Source organism: Mirounga leonina, unplaced genomic scaffold (genome assembly GCF_011800145.1).
Source record: "Mirounga leonina isolate KUSES-001 unplaced genomic scaffold, KU_Mleo_1.0 Mir_321, whole genome shotgun sequence".
NCBI lineage: Eukaryota > Metazoa > Chordata > Mammalia > Carnivora > Phocidae > Mirounga > Mirounga leonina.
In genome coordinates, this window is record NW_023270680.1 from 2,741,076 (window position 1) to 2,756,276 (window position 15,201).

A 15,201-nucleotide genomic window follows, 5' to 3' on the forward strand; every position below is an offset into this window, starting at 1 on the left:
GATGATACAGTAAGATCAGAGAAGTGGAGAGAAGTCGCCCACAATGAACTAGGCAGGTCAAAGCACCAAGGAGGATTCAGTTGCAGGCTGCAACGGTCCACCTTCCCTATGAGGCAGAAGTCTTACCTTGAACCCTGCGGGAACAACCAGTTATTCCTTCAGCAAAAACAGCACATATATGCACTTCCTCAGATAGCTGTTGACTATTCCTCAAATTCCAGATTATTTCTAAATTAACTCTGTGCTTTTATGTGAGGTCTGAACATGAGCAGAACTGGGTTAAGAGATAATTTACAGAACCTCGGATTTATCAGTCTTTCCTCCCTTGCTTTATCCTTATCCAGGTTCTTTTTTGTCTTTTTTTTTTTTTAATTCAGTAAATGTATGATTATTGTGTTTTCAGAGGATGCCTTCTAAAGTAGTGGGTTAGGGGCGCCTGGGTGGCTCAGTCGTTAAGCATCTGCCTTCGGCTCAGGTCATGATCCCAGGGTCCTGGGATCGAGTCCCACATCAGGCTCCCTGCTCAGCGGGAAGCCTGTTCTTCCTCTCCCACTCCCCCTGCTTGTGTTCCCTCTCTTGCTGTCTCTCTCTCTCAAAAAATAAATAAAATCTTTAAAAATAAATAAATAAAGTAGTGGGTTAGTGGGAAATGGAGAAAAGGTCTTGAGGGATCTGCTGGGTGAGAGGATGACTCCCCAAAGGTTCCATGTTCTAATCCCTGGAACCTGGGAATGTCACTTTATATGGCAAAAAGGGGTTGTTGCAGAGGTGGTTACATTAAGCACCTGACATGGGGGGTTTTCCTGCTTTATCCATGGATCCTAAATGCAACCACGTGTATCTTTATAAGAAGGAGGCAGAGAGAGATCTGACAGAGACAAAGGGGAGAAGGCAACGTGGCCAGGGAGACAGAGGTCGTAGTGATGCAGCCATGAGGCAGGGTGCACCCACAGCCACAGCAGGGACGAAGAAGAGAGGCTCCCCTACAGCTCTTATAGGCGCTGTGGAGGGTAAGGGCTAGAAAGGGGTGCGCTGGACACGCCGCCCTCCCCCCACCCACCTGCTCACAGGAGAGGCCATGCCGGCCTCCCCACCTCTCTGGAGGACTCCTCTCGGCTTCAGAATTTGGTTCTTTATCATCTCTGCTGCCAGAGAAGGAACTGCAATGTATTCACATCCAGATATCTATTGGTGTTTTTAAAATGTTGAGAGGATGGGACTGGAGGAGATTATGCTAAGTGAAATAAGTCAAGCGAGAAAGTCAATTATCATATGGTTTCACTTATATGTGGAACATAAGGAATAGCATGGAGGACATTAGGAGAAGGAAGGGAAAACTGAAGGGGGAAAATCGGAGGGAGAGATGAACCATGAGAGACTATGGACTCTGAGAAACAAACTGAGGGTTCTAGAGGGGAGGGGGATGGGGGGTGGGTTAGCCCGGTGATGGGTATTAAGGAGGGCACGTATTGCATGGAGCACTGGGTGTTATATGAAAACAATGGATCGTGGATCACTACATCAAAAACTAATGATGAACTGTATGGTGACTAACATAACATAATAAAATTAAATTAAATTCTAAAAAATAAATAAAATGTTGAGAGGAAAGGACAAGACCCATCCCCTGCCTTGACTTAATTTATTTTTATGATTTTACTTACACGCGTGAAACAGAAGTAAGTTCCATTTACAATTCATATGAAATTAACAGAAATAACCAAATTAAATACAGATCAATCAACAAGGCAAATAAAATTCAGGTAAAAAAAATGTACATTTTGTGGGGCAAATGATGACAATTCCTAAAACTAAATCTCCCTTAAAATGTGTGTATGGTATTTGCCACTGGGAGGTGGGCACTTGGGGATCAATGAGGCACCCCTGGCAGCCACGATTTTTCTGTGGGGAGCACCACACACCTTTGTCCACATAACAACTGTGCCATCAGCTGGGAAGATTAAATTAGCTAGCTGACCGTGGTGTTGGTGCATCCTGAAGACACATTCCAGCTCAGATACTAGATTCAGGTGTGAGTATGTGCTAGGATCAGAATATGACTTTATTAATGATGGAGTATGTATAAACAAAAAAAAAATAGTGAAAAAGCTATTAAATGAACAACCAAAATCAAAATAATAGTACTTTTTTTTTTAATACTATCAATTCTACAGCCAGTCTCTAGAAATCATTCATTACATTTCACCAATTCTGATGTTAGTTTTTCTGGTGTTTCTTTCTGAGATTCTTAGTATTATGCTTATCTACCAATATTCACAGACGACTCCTATCAAAGTGAAGAATGCTGCTCACTTATAATTCCTCCCACTTCCTTTCTTCACTCTGTTATGAAACCTTTGAAGTTATTTTTAAGTCCTTTATAGATTTCTTTCATAACTTTAAATGCAAATGTCTTTATGTATACATTTCTTGGTCCTCCAACCTTAAGTGGTATGTATTGACCCCTCCCTGGCTAATCTGGGGAACCTCCTCCCCAGCTGGCCCAGCACCTTCCGTTCTTCCTTGCAGCTTTGGTAATATTTGCAGCCTCTTTTCTCACTTTAATAAAATCTCCCACCAAATAATAAGTTGATTTAAAAAAAAAAAGTTGAGGCATTCAGGCCAAGTGGACTCTCATTTCTTCAAATCCATTAGTAGCTATGACTTAACCTTATTGCTACTTGGACCTTGACTTTCTTAAACAAACCAGTTTTCTTAGCAATTCTAATGGATTATTTCTACTTGAAATGAACAAGTAAAACCATCCTTATTGAGGACAAAATGAATGCCTATGTAGAATGTGCTAATCAAACATAGGGGTACATTTAGAAAGGTTGCAGAATACAAGATCTATATGCAAATGCTGTGTTTTATGGGCTAGCAACAGAAAGTTGGAAATTGAAATTTTAAAAATACCAGTTGTATTAGTGGGCTCAGGCTGGCATGATAAAATACCCACACTGAGTGGCTTACACAACAGAAATTTATTTTCTCATAGTTCTCGAGGCTTTAAGCCCAAGATCAAACACCAGCAGGATTGGTTTCTAGTGAGACCTCTCTCTCTGGCTTGCAAACAGCCCCTTCTTGCTGTATCTCACATTGCTTTTTGTCTCCGTGCTTAGAGAGAGAGTGTCTCTTCCTCTTTCCCTACAAGGACACCGGTTCTGTTGGAATAGAACCCCACCTTTATGGTCCCATCTAACTTTAATTACCTCCTTTAGGGCTGTATCTCCAAATACAGTCACACTGGGGGTTAGGGCTTCAGCATATGAATGGGAGAGGGGTGCAACTCAATCCCAAACACCTGTCCTCATGGACACCTTTGGGGGGCATTATTTTACCCACAGTCTGACCCCCAGCCCTTAAAGATTCACATGCATCCCACATACAGAGTACATTCTCTCCATCCTAAGGTCCCCAGAAGTCCCAAGCTATTGCAGCATCAACTCAGAGTCCAAAATTTCATCAGCTCAAAAGTCCTAAGTATCATCATCTAAGTCACCAGAACGAGTTATGGTAAGACTCTGGGTATGCTCCACTTCACGACCTGTAGGCATGTTACCCAGTTTAAAGTTCATTGTTCCTAAGTTGTTGATAGTGAAGCATGACTAAATTTATTCTTTCATTATGATAAGAATCTACCAAGGAAATATGAGTATCATTTACAATAAATAGCACTGATTGTACTTCTTAAAAAAAAAAGTTCTAACTGGCAGTATTGATTCCAGCGTCTACATAGAGCACTCACTCCATTAACATGCTGGCAGAGTGAAGGGAATTGCTTCCTGTGTTTTCATAGTTTTTTCCTTGGACTAAATGGCTGTCCATGTTAGGTTCATCACTAATGGTACAAACAGCAGTGAGCTGATGTTCAGCAAATCTGTATCATTGGAACTCATGAATTAACAGTTCAGACTTGGAAAAATGGACAGTTTCTGTGCTCCTGGGTGGCACAGTCGGTTGAGTGTCCAGCTCTTGATTTTAGCTCAGGTCATGATCTCAGGATTGTGAGATCCAGCCCCACGTCAGGCTCTGTGCGCAGCAGAGAGTCTGCTTGAGATTCTCTCTCCCTCTTCCTCTATCTCTCCTGCTCATGCTCTCTCTCTCTCTCTCTCCAATCAATCAATCAATCAATCAGTCAATCTTTTAAAAAAAAGTTTGATTTCCGTATGTTCCTCTGAGTGTTTGTATGGAAGCAAACAAATATTACGAGCTTCTATAGAAAGAGCATACAAATATGTTCCCTGTGACTTATTCTAAATATCAGAGTACTTTTACTCTGAGCCTGCAGTTGGGATCTGCCTCCGCTGTGAAGCTGTGTCCCACCCGCCCACCACAGTCTTTGTCTTCTTGGTTTGAAAACCCTTATACTTGACACCTGCCACATCACACACAGCGGGGTGAACACTTGCTGAGTGCCACTGTTGTGTGTGTTCCTTGTTGATCTGATTCAGAGGCTAAATTTTTCTCATCACAGAAATGTGTCAATAAAAATGGTTTTTAAACCTTTTTCTTTATTTACAGAATTTTTTTTAACCTGGAGAACATAGTGTTTTATCAGGCTCCTCATAAGCATTACCTGCCTGATATTTTCTCTGTTCTGGAATTTAATTAGCGTCCCACTTTTGGAATAGGTTGCACACAAGCCAGATTCTGTGAACGATTTCCCTGCGAGTGTGGCTCATCTAGCCTGACTCACTTTCCACACATCTTCAGAGAAGCCTTGCAACCTCTCAGTAGCTCAGGTTTGCCTTCCATAAAATGGCTTTGCTTCCTCCTGTTTCTTATAGGATCAAGAGTTAAAATTGTCAGTGTCCTACCAAGACAGCAGAGCATTTTTGGAGTTGTCACTTATTCCAGTTTCTAACACAAGCAGAACTAACAAGAGACCTCTCACTAATCTGGTAGATTTTCTTTGTTACTAAATTGGGTTTGTCAGTAGCTAACCTCCACTTGCAGTGATTGAAAACCTCAAGAGGTTATGCTTCACATTAATCCATTTTAGGGTGGTGGAATTTATTTCTAATTTTAAAAATCTCTAGAGAACATTCCAAAATGTTCCCCAGTAATTGTGCTACTTAACAACATAACTGTTTAACAAGCATCCGGAGAGGATCATGAGCAATTTGGATTGTATTCTGACCTACATAAAGATAGCTGTCTCGCTAGGGATTGGGAGGTGCCTCTGAATGCCAGTGAGCTGACCAGGATGCCACGGTGACTACAATTGCCATGTGGTTATCCAGCCATCGGGCTGAAGATAACTTTACTTTTCAGTCATCCCCTGATTACCTTCAGGATGAAATCCAAACTATAAAAGCCACTGGGCACTTCTTGTATCTCCACCGGTATGTTGACTTCCACTTTAAGTCGACTTCCGGTTCAAGGTGACTTCCGGTTTAAGATGGCTGACTGAGCACAGAAATCTTTCCCTTCTGTTTTCAAGCAGGTAGAAATGAGAGAAAATAAATAGTCAAAGCATAGCTGCACTCAAAAACAAGAAAGAGTTGTTCATATACCTAGAACAGAATGGTATCCTTGAAAGAAGGACCACCAGGTGAAAACTTACAGCAGCAAGTAAGACCAAACTCCTGCCACCCTCAAGCAGCAGAGACGAGTCAGACCCAACAGGAGGGGCTAGGATATTGGTGTCCATGAGGGGGCTAGGGACTGGACAGGTGCCCCCTGCCTTAAAACTGGGCTCATGGTTAGAAGGTCTTGAATCACATCACCCATAACTGGCAAAGGGCGCCAGCCCAAATGGCAGCATGAGACCCAGATAGCCTCCAAGTGCCCAGGACATTGCTGGTGACCACACCACCAGGAGTCTCTCATGACACAGGACACTTGCAGGGAAGAAGCTTACAACTGAGTTACAAGGACCTGCAGGAACTATCCACTAAAAATCAGAACACCAGCTTAGGAGGAGCAAGATGGCAGAGGAGTAGGAGACCTAAATTTCATCTGGTCCCAGGAAGTCAGCTAAATAGGGATCAAACCATTCTGAACACCTATGAACTCAACAGGAGATTGAAGAAAAGAATAGCAGCAACTCTCTGAAGAGAAAAGTGACCACTTTCTGGAAGGTAGGACATGTGAAGAAGTGAATCCAAGATGATATTCGGGAGGATAGATGGCGGGGGAAGGGGCCTCCGTAAGCCGCAACCAGCAAGTGATAGAGCAGCGGAGCACAAAATTGGAACTTTCAGAAGTCTGCTCAGCTGAGGGACGTCGCTCCAGTGGCTAAGCGGGAGATGGAACCCTTGCTGGGACAGTGTGGTCTCAGGACTCTCGGGGTCACAGGAAGACCGGGGGTGCCTGAGTGTGGCAGAGTGCTCAGGTATCGGAGCGGGGAAGCCGGCTGCAGAGACGGAGCTGAGGAGCGGGTTTTAGCTCGGGGTTGTGATAAACCGTGATCCGCGGCATAGTCGGGCCCCTGCTCCTCCAGCAGGGACCCAACAAGTGGCAGATCCAGGGAGACTCCCCTTCCTCCCCCAGGAGGAGCGGCGCGGGAGTGCACCACAGGGATCTGCTGGGTTTGGAGACTCCACACGGGGTCGTAGGCCAGAGATAGAAACGCTCGGTCACAGGCTAGGTGAGCATGGAGTGTGGCCGGATCCCGAGGAGATGGGAGTGACTGACTGCTTTTCTCTGGGGGCTCACTGAGGAGTGGGGCCCTGAGTTCTCAGCTCCCCTGGGGTGGAGATTGGGAGGCCACCATTTTCACTCTCATCTTCTCAAGCTGCATGGAAAGCTTGCAAGGAACAAAAGCTCCTGAGAGCAAACCCAAGCAGATTACTTAGCCCGGACCAGGTAAGGGCGGGGCAATTCTGCCTCCAGCAAAAACATTTGGGAACCATGGCAACAGGCCCATCCCCCAGAAGATCAGCAAGAACAGCCAGCGAAGACCAAGTTTACTGATCAATGAGAATGGCAGAACTCCAGAGCTAGGGGAATGCTGCACATAGAATTCAAGGCTTTTTTCTCATGATTCTTTAGTCTTTCAAAGTTAATTTTTTTTAACGTTCTTTTCTTTTCTTTTTTTTTTTTTGAATTTTTCTTTTTCCCTTTTTCAACCAACATCTTATTAATCCCTTTTTAAAAATATTTTTTATTTTTCATTTTTAGAGTCATATTCTATCCCTTCATAGTAGTTAACCTTCTTTTTAGTATATATATATAAGTTGTTCTCTCTTTAAAATTTTGGGATACAGTTTCTTCTAACAGAACAAAATATACCCTACATCTCTAGTGTATGGCTTTGTTCTAGTCTCCTGCCTGATCACATTCTCTCCCTTTTTTTTTTTTATCCTCTTCTTTCTTTTTTCAACCAACTTCTTATCAATTCCTTTTATAAAATCTTTTATAATTTTCATCTTTACAGTTATATTCCATCCCTTCATTGTATTTACCATTATTTTTGTACATATATAAGTTTTTCTTTCTTTAAAATTTTGGGAGGCACATTCTTATAACAGACCAAAATATGCCCAAAATCTAGTGTGTGGCACTGATCTGTTTATCAGCCTGATCATATTTGATCATATTCTGTTTTTGTTTGTTTGTTTTTATCTTTTTCTTTTTCTTATCTTTTTTCTTTCTTTCCATTTCTTTTCCCCCGGTTTCAGGTCTCTTCTGATTTGTTTAGTGTATATTTTTCTGGGGTCGTTGTTACCCTGTTAGCATTTTGTTCTCTCAATCATCTGTTCTCCTCTGGAAAAATGACAAGATGGAAAAAAATCACCTCAAAAAAAAAGAACAAGAGGCAGTACCGACTGCCAGGGACCTAATCAATATGGACAATAGTAAGATGTTGGAACTAGAGTTCAGAATAACGATTTTAAAGATACTAGCTGGGCTTGAAAAAAGCATGGAAGATATTAGAGAAACCCTTTCTGGAGAAATAAAAGAACTAAAATCTAACCAAGTCAAAATCAGAAAGGCTATTAATGAGGTGCAATAAAAAATGGAGGCTCTAACTGCTAGGATAAATGAGGCAGAAGAGAGAATTAGTGATACAGAAGACCAAATGATGGAGAATAAAGAAGCTGAGAAAAAGTGATAAACAACTACTGGATCAAAAGGGCAGCATTCGAGAGATAAGTAATACCATAAGATGAAACAGTATTAGAATAATTGGGATTCCAGAAGAAGAAAGAGAGAGGGGCAGAAGGTATATTGGAGCAAATTATAGGAGAGAACTTCCCTAATTTGGGGAAAGAAACAGGCATCAAAATCCAGGAGGCACAGAGAACCCCCCTCAAAATCAATAAAAATAGGTCAACACCCCGACATCTAATAGTAAAACTTACAAGTCTCAGAGACAAAGAAAAAAATCCTGAAAGCAGCTCGGGACAAGAGATCTGTAACCTACAATGGCAGAAACATTAGATTGGCAACAGACCTATCCACAGAGACCTGGCAGGCCAGAAAGGACTGGCAGGATATATTCAGAGCACTAAATGAGAAAAATATGCAGCCAAGAATACTATATCCAGCTAGGCTGTCATTGAAAATAGAAGGAGAGATAAAAAGCTTCCAGGACAAACAAAAACTCAAGGAATTTGCAAACACAAAGCCAGTCCTACAAGAAATATTGACAGGGGTCCTCTAAGCAAAGAGAGACCCTAAAAGTAACATAGACCAGAAAGGAACAGAGACAATATACAGTAACAGTCACCTTACAGGCAATACAATGGCACTAAATTATTATCTTTTCATAGTTACCCTGAATGTAAATGGGCTAAATGCCCCAATCAAAAGACACAGGCTATCAGAGTGGATAAAAAAAACAAGACCCATCGATATGCTATCTGCAAGAGACTCATTTTAGACGCAGAGACACCTCCAGATTGAAAGTGAGGGGATGGAAAAGCATTTACCATGCTAATGGACACCAAAAGAAAGCTGGGGTGGCAATCCTTATATCAGAAAAATTAGATTTTAAACCAAAGACTGTAATAAGAGATAAGGAAGGACACTGTGCCATAATTAAAGGGTCTATCCAACAAGAAGATCTAACAATTTGTAAATATCTATGCCCCTAATATGGGAGCAGCCAAATAAATAAGCCAATTAATAACAAAAGCAAAGAAACACATTGACAACAATACAATAATAGTGGGGGACTTTAACACCTCCTCACTAAATTGAACAGATCATCTAAGGAAAAGATCAACAAGGAAATAAAGGCTTTAAATGACACACTGGACCAAATGGACTTCACAGATATATTCAGAACATTCCATCCCAAAGCAACAGAATACACATTCTTCTCCAGTGCCCATGGGACATTCTCCAGAATAGATCACATCCTAGGTCACAAATCAGGTCTCAACTGGTACCAAAAGATTGGGATCATTCCCTGCCTATTTTCAGACCACAATGCTTTGAAACTAGAACTCAATCACAAGAGGAAAGTTGGAAAGAACTCAAATACATGGAGGCTAAAGAGCATCCTACTAAAGAATGAATGGGTCAACCAGGAAATTAAAGAAGAATTTTAAAAATTCATGGAAACAAATGAAAATGAAAACACAACTGTTCAAAATCTTTGGGATGCAGCAAAGACAGACCTAAGAGGAGGGTATATAGCAATACAAGCGTTTCTCAAGAAACAAGAAAGGTCCCAAATACACAACCTAACCCGACAACTAAAGGAGCTGGAGAAAGAACAGCAAATAAAGCCTAAACCCAGCAAGAGAAGAGAAATAATAAAGATCAGAGCAGAAATCAATGAACTAGACACCAAAAGAAGAGTAGAACAGATCAATGAAACTAGGAGCTGGTTCTTTGAAAGAATTAACAAGATTGATAAACCCCTGGCCAGACTTATCAAAAAAAAAAAAGAGAAATGACCCAAATCAACAAAATCATGAATGAAAGAGGAGAGATCACAACCAACACCAAAGAAATACAAACAATTATAAGAACATATTATGAACAACTCTATGCCAGCAAATTAGATAACCTGGAAGACATAGATGCATTCCTAGAGATGTATCAACTACCAAAACTGAACCACGAAGAAATAGAAAACCTGAACAGACCTATAACCACTAAGGAAATTGAAGCAGTCATCAAAAATCTCCCAACAAACAAGAGCCCAGGGCCAGATGGCTTCCCAGGGGAATTTTACCAAATATTTCAAGAAGAATTAATACCTATTCTTCTGAAACTGTTCCAAAGAACAGAAATGGAAGGAAAAATTCCAAACTCGTTTTATGAGGCCACCATTACCTTGTTCCCCAAACCAGACAGGACCCCATCAAAAAGAAGAATTACAGACCAATATCCTTGATGAACATGGATGCAAAAATTCTCACCAAAATACTAGCCAATAGGATCCAACAGTACATTAAAAGGATTATTCACCACGACCAAGTGGGATTTATCCCTGGGCCGCAAGGTTGGTTCAACATCCGCAAAGCAATCATTGTGATACAATACATTAATAAAAGAAAGAACAAGAACCATATGATCCTCTCAATAGATGCAGAAAAAGCATTTGACAAAGTACAGCAACCTTTCTTGATTAAAACTCTTCAGAGTATAGGGATAGAGGGTACATACCTCAATATTATAAAAGCCATCTATGAAACACCCAAAGCGAATATCATTCTCAATGGGGAAAAACTGAGAGCTTTCCCCCTAAGGTCAGGAACATGGCAGGGATGTCCATTATCACCACTGCTATTCAACATAGTACTAGAAGTCCTAGCCACAGCAATCAGACAACAAAAAGAAATAAAAGGCATCTAAATTGGCAAAGAAGAAGTCAAACTCTCACTCTTTGCAGATGATACGATACTTTATGTGGAAAACCCAAAAGACTCCACCCTAAAACTGCTAGAACTCATACAGGAATTCAGTAAAGTGGCAGGTTATAAAATCAATGCACAGGGCGCCTGGGTGGCTGAGTTGGTTAAGCGACTGCCTTCAGCTCAGGTCATGATCCCGGAGTCCTGGGATCGAGTCCCGCATCAGGCTCCCGGCTCGGCAGGGAGCCTGCTTCTCCCTCTGACCCTCTCCACTTTCATGCTGTTTCTCTCTCTCTCTCTCTCTCTCTCTCTCAAGTAAATAAATAAATAAAATCTTTTAAAAAAAAAATCAATGCACAGAAATCAGTGACATTCCTATACACCAAAAACAAGACAGAAGAAAGAGAAATTAAGGAGTCAATCCCATTTACAATTGCACCCAAAACCATAAGATACCTAGGAATCAAAAAAAAAAAATTTAAAAAAAATTAAAAAAAAAAACAAAAAAAGAAGATACCTAGGAATCAATCTAACCAAAGAGGCAAAGGATCTGTACTCAGAAAACTATAAAATACTCATGAAAGAAATTGAGGAAGACACAAAGAAATGGAAAAACGTCCCATGCTCATGGATTGGAAGAACAAATACTGTGAAGATGTCAATGCTACCTAGAGCAATCTACACATTCAATGCAATTCCTATCAAAATACCATCTACTTTTTTCAAAGAAATGGAACAAATCATCCTAAAATTTGTATGGAACCAGAAAAGACCCCAAATAGCCAGAGGAGTGTTGAAAAAGAAAAGCAAAGCTGGTGGCATCACAATTCCGGACTTCAAGCTCCATTATAAAGCTTTAATCATCAAGACAGTATGGTACTGACACAAAAACAGACACATAGATCAATGGAACAGAATAGAGAGCCCAGAAATGGACCCTCAACTCTATGGTCAACTAATCTTCGACAAAGCAGGAAAGAATGTCCAATGGAACAAAGACAGTCTCTTCAACAAATGGTGTTGGGAAAATTGGACAGCCACATGCAGAATGTGTCTGGACCATTTCTTTACACCACACACAAAAATAGACTCAAAATGGTTCAAAGACCTAAATGTGAGACAGGAATCCATCAAAATCCTGAAGGAGAACACAGGCAGCAACCTCTTCGACCTTAGCCGCAGCAACTTCTTCCTAGAAACATCCCCAAAGGCAAGGGAAGCAAGGGCAAAAATGAACTATTGAGACTTCATCAAGATAAAAAGCTTTTGCACTGCAAAGGAAACAGTCAACAAAACCAAAAGACAACCAACAGAATGGGAGAAGATATTTGCAAATGACATATCAGATAAAGGGCTGATATCCAAAATCTATAAAGAATTTATCAAACTCAACACCCAAAGAACAAAGAATCCAATCAAGAAATGGGCAGAAGACATGAACAGACATTTTTCCAACGAAGACGTCCAAGTGGCCAACAGATACATGAGAAAGTGCTCAACATCACTCGGCATCAGGGAAATCCAAATCAAAACCTCAATGAGATACCACCTCACATCAGTCAGAATGGCTAAAATTAACAAGTCAGGAAATGACATGTTGGCAAGGATGCGGAGAAAGGGGAACCCTCCTACACTGTTGGTGGGAATGCAAGCTGGTACAGCCACTCTGGAAAACTGTATGGAGGTTCCTCAAAAAGTTGAAAATAGAGCTACCATATGACAGAGTAATTGCACTACTGGGTATTTACCACAAAGATACAAATGTGATGATCAGAAGGGGTACGTGCACCCCGATGTTTATAGCAGCAATGTCCACATGGCCAAACTATGGAAAGAGCCAAGATGTGCATCAACAGATGAATGGATAAGGAGGATGTGGTATATATGTACAATGGAATATTATGCAGCCATCAAAAAAAAAAAAAAAACACGAAATCTTGGCATTTGCAACAACATGGATGGAACTAGAGGGTATTATGCTAAGCGAAATAAGTCAATCAGAGAAAGACAAATATCATATGATTTCACTGATATGAGGAATTCTTAATCTCAGGAAACAAACTGAGGGTTGCTGGAGTGGTGGGGGGTGGGTAGGATGGGGTAGCTGGGTGATGGACATTGGGGAGGGTATGTGCTATGGTGAGCGCTGTGAATTGTGTAAGACTGATGAATCACAGACCTGTACCTCTGAAACAAATAATACATTATATGTTAAAAAAAAAAGAAGAAGATAGTGGGAAGGGAAAAATGAAGGGGGGGAAATTGGAGGGGGATATGAACCATTAGAGACTATGGACTCTGAGAAACAAACTGAGGGTTCTAGAGGGGAGGAGGGTGGGGGGATGGGTTAGCCTGGTGATGGGTATTAAAGAGGGCACATATTGAATGGAGCACTGGGTGTTATGCACAAACAATGAATCATGGAACACTACATCAAAAACTAATGATGTAATGTAATGTAATTTTATAACAAAATTAAATTAAAAATAAAATATCTTTAAGAATAATAGTTTAAAAAAACAAAAGACATTTTTACAGTAATAGAACAGTTGTTTGTAAAAAGAGATTTTCAGAAAGTGAATAAATTACCTTTTTCATCTTTTACCTGAAGTTTGTTTAAATGGTAGGCTTACATTCTTTTCTCATTATATGCATGGATACCTCAAGAAGTGAGCTAGAATCTTCCTTGAATAGTGAAGTTTACTCAGATAAAATTTATGTTTTAATAGAACTTTTTATTTTCTGACCATATGCTTAAGAGTGTCTCAGATTTCTTTTCTTTTTTTTTTTTACACTCCTGCTTTGGGCCATTGTACAACCGTCTGTCATCGCAGAAACTTTTATACTTTGTTCTTGTTTTATTTATTTTATTTTTTATTGAAATATACTCGACACATGATATTGTGTAAGTTTAAAGTGTGCAACATGCTGATTTAATACATTTATATATTTCAATATGATTGCCTTTGGGGGGTTAGCTAATGCCTTTATCAGGTCACATAATTATCATTTCTTTTTTTAGTGGGAATAAGTAAGATCTAATCTCATAGCAAATTTGTTATTTATAATACAGCATTGTTGTCTGTAATCACTATACTGTGCATTCGATCTCTAGGACTGATTTTTCAACTAGTTGCAAATATATTTCTTAATTAGTAGATCACAGTATTACTTCACTACATTGATGTCTAGTTATCTTTAAAATATTCATTTAGTGTTTGTTTTTCACACTGACATGCATCGTGTCTAAAGCTGTGTGTACCTTTTTCTGGGGCTGCTTCGGTTGCAGACGGAAAGGTCCTACAGGGAAGAATTAGATTTGGTTTAACAGGTTTTGTTTAGCACCTAGGAGAGCTCCCCATGTAATCAGGTCTAACGAAGGTCACTTTGAAAGGTAGTATTCTGTAATTTTCAAAAGACTTTTACACACATTAGTCCTTTTTGATATTCAAGAAGTTAATCAATGCACACAGTAACACGTGACTCTTCTGACAACTTCAGTAATCGATAACATCCAGAGAGGCCAAAAGAAAGAAGCCATATAGGAGATGTAATAAAAATCTATGCATTAGAATCCTACAAGGAGCTTTCGGGGGTTCATTCAGAGAGTATTTATTTATGTTATCGTGCTATCTAGCAAAAGTGCTCATTGTTTTCCCCACCTGCCACAGATTTTGAAGCAGAAAATTTAAAAAGGCAAAGGGTCCTGTTGAGGGCAAGCTCTAAGACAGCCCAAGAACAAGAAGCTGGCTCCACAGGCAGAAACTGAAAAGAGAAACAGGCATAACAACCCAAACACCAAAATGTAAAAACAACATGGATCTGAAACCCCCTCACATAAGCTGCACACAGACTTACACACCTTGATTGGCACTGAGGAGAGCTCCACACAGCAGCCCAGCACAGAACTGATTAAATGAGGACCCCGAGTCTTCAAGAGAAGTGCCCTGACAGCTGCCATCTTCTGTTCTAGAAGGATGATGTGCATCAGGAATGGTTAATACTGTTGTTGGTATAGCAGAAGTGAGAGTGGTCTAACGTACTACCCTTGTGTGTTCACTCTGTTAGCTACAACCCCAGAAGCTTCCCTCTTGGGAAAGAGGATGAACGGTGCCAGGTTTCTATAGGCTCACCCTCCGGTGCCATTAACTAAACATTTCCTGTTGGGATGGATATGAGATTGGTACCTTCAAGGCTCACCCCAGGTGCTTACTCCCAAGTGGAGTGATGGAGAAGGAAGCAAGGTGAAATCTGGTAGTCTGCACACAGACATTTGGGGTGTGATTCTATCTGAACAAGAACTGATTCCCAACCCAGAGACAGCCAGGGACAAGTGAGGCATATGGAGAATCAATACTTACAGGATATGTCACTCACCTTTCCATCCCCAGCACCCAACATGCTGCCAAGTGTTGGCATTGAATAAATGCATCATGAGTGA

The 15,201-nt window shown here is 40.6% G+C and overlaps 1 protein-coding gene across 1 annotated transcript in view; it reads left to right on the forward strand.

The window, feature by feature from the left end:
• The window catches only part of DPP6 (dipeptidyl peptidase like 6), a 681,409-nt gene that overhangs the window by 336,948 nt on the left and 329,260 nt on the right, over positions 1-15,201 (forward strand). The window lies entirely within an intron of this gene.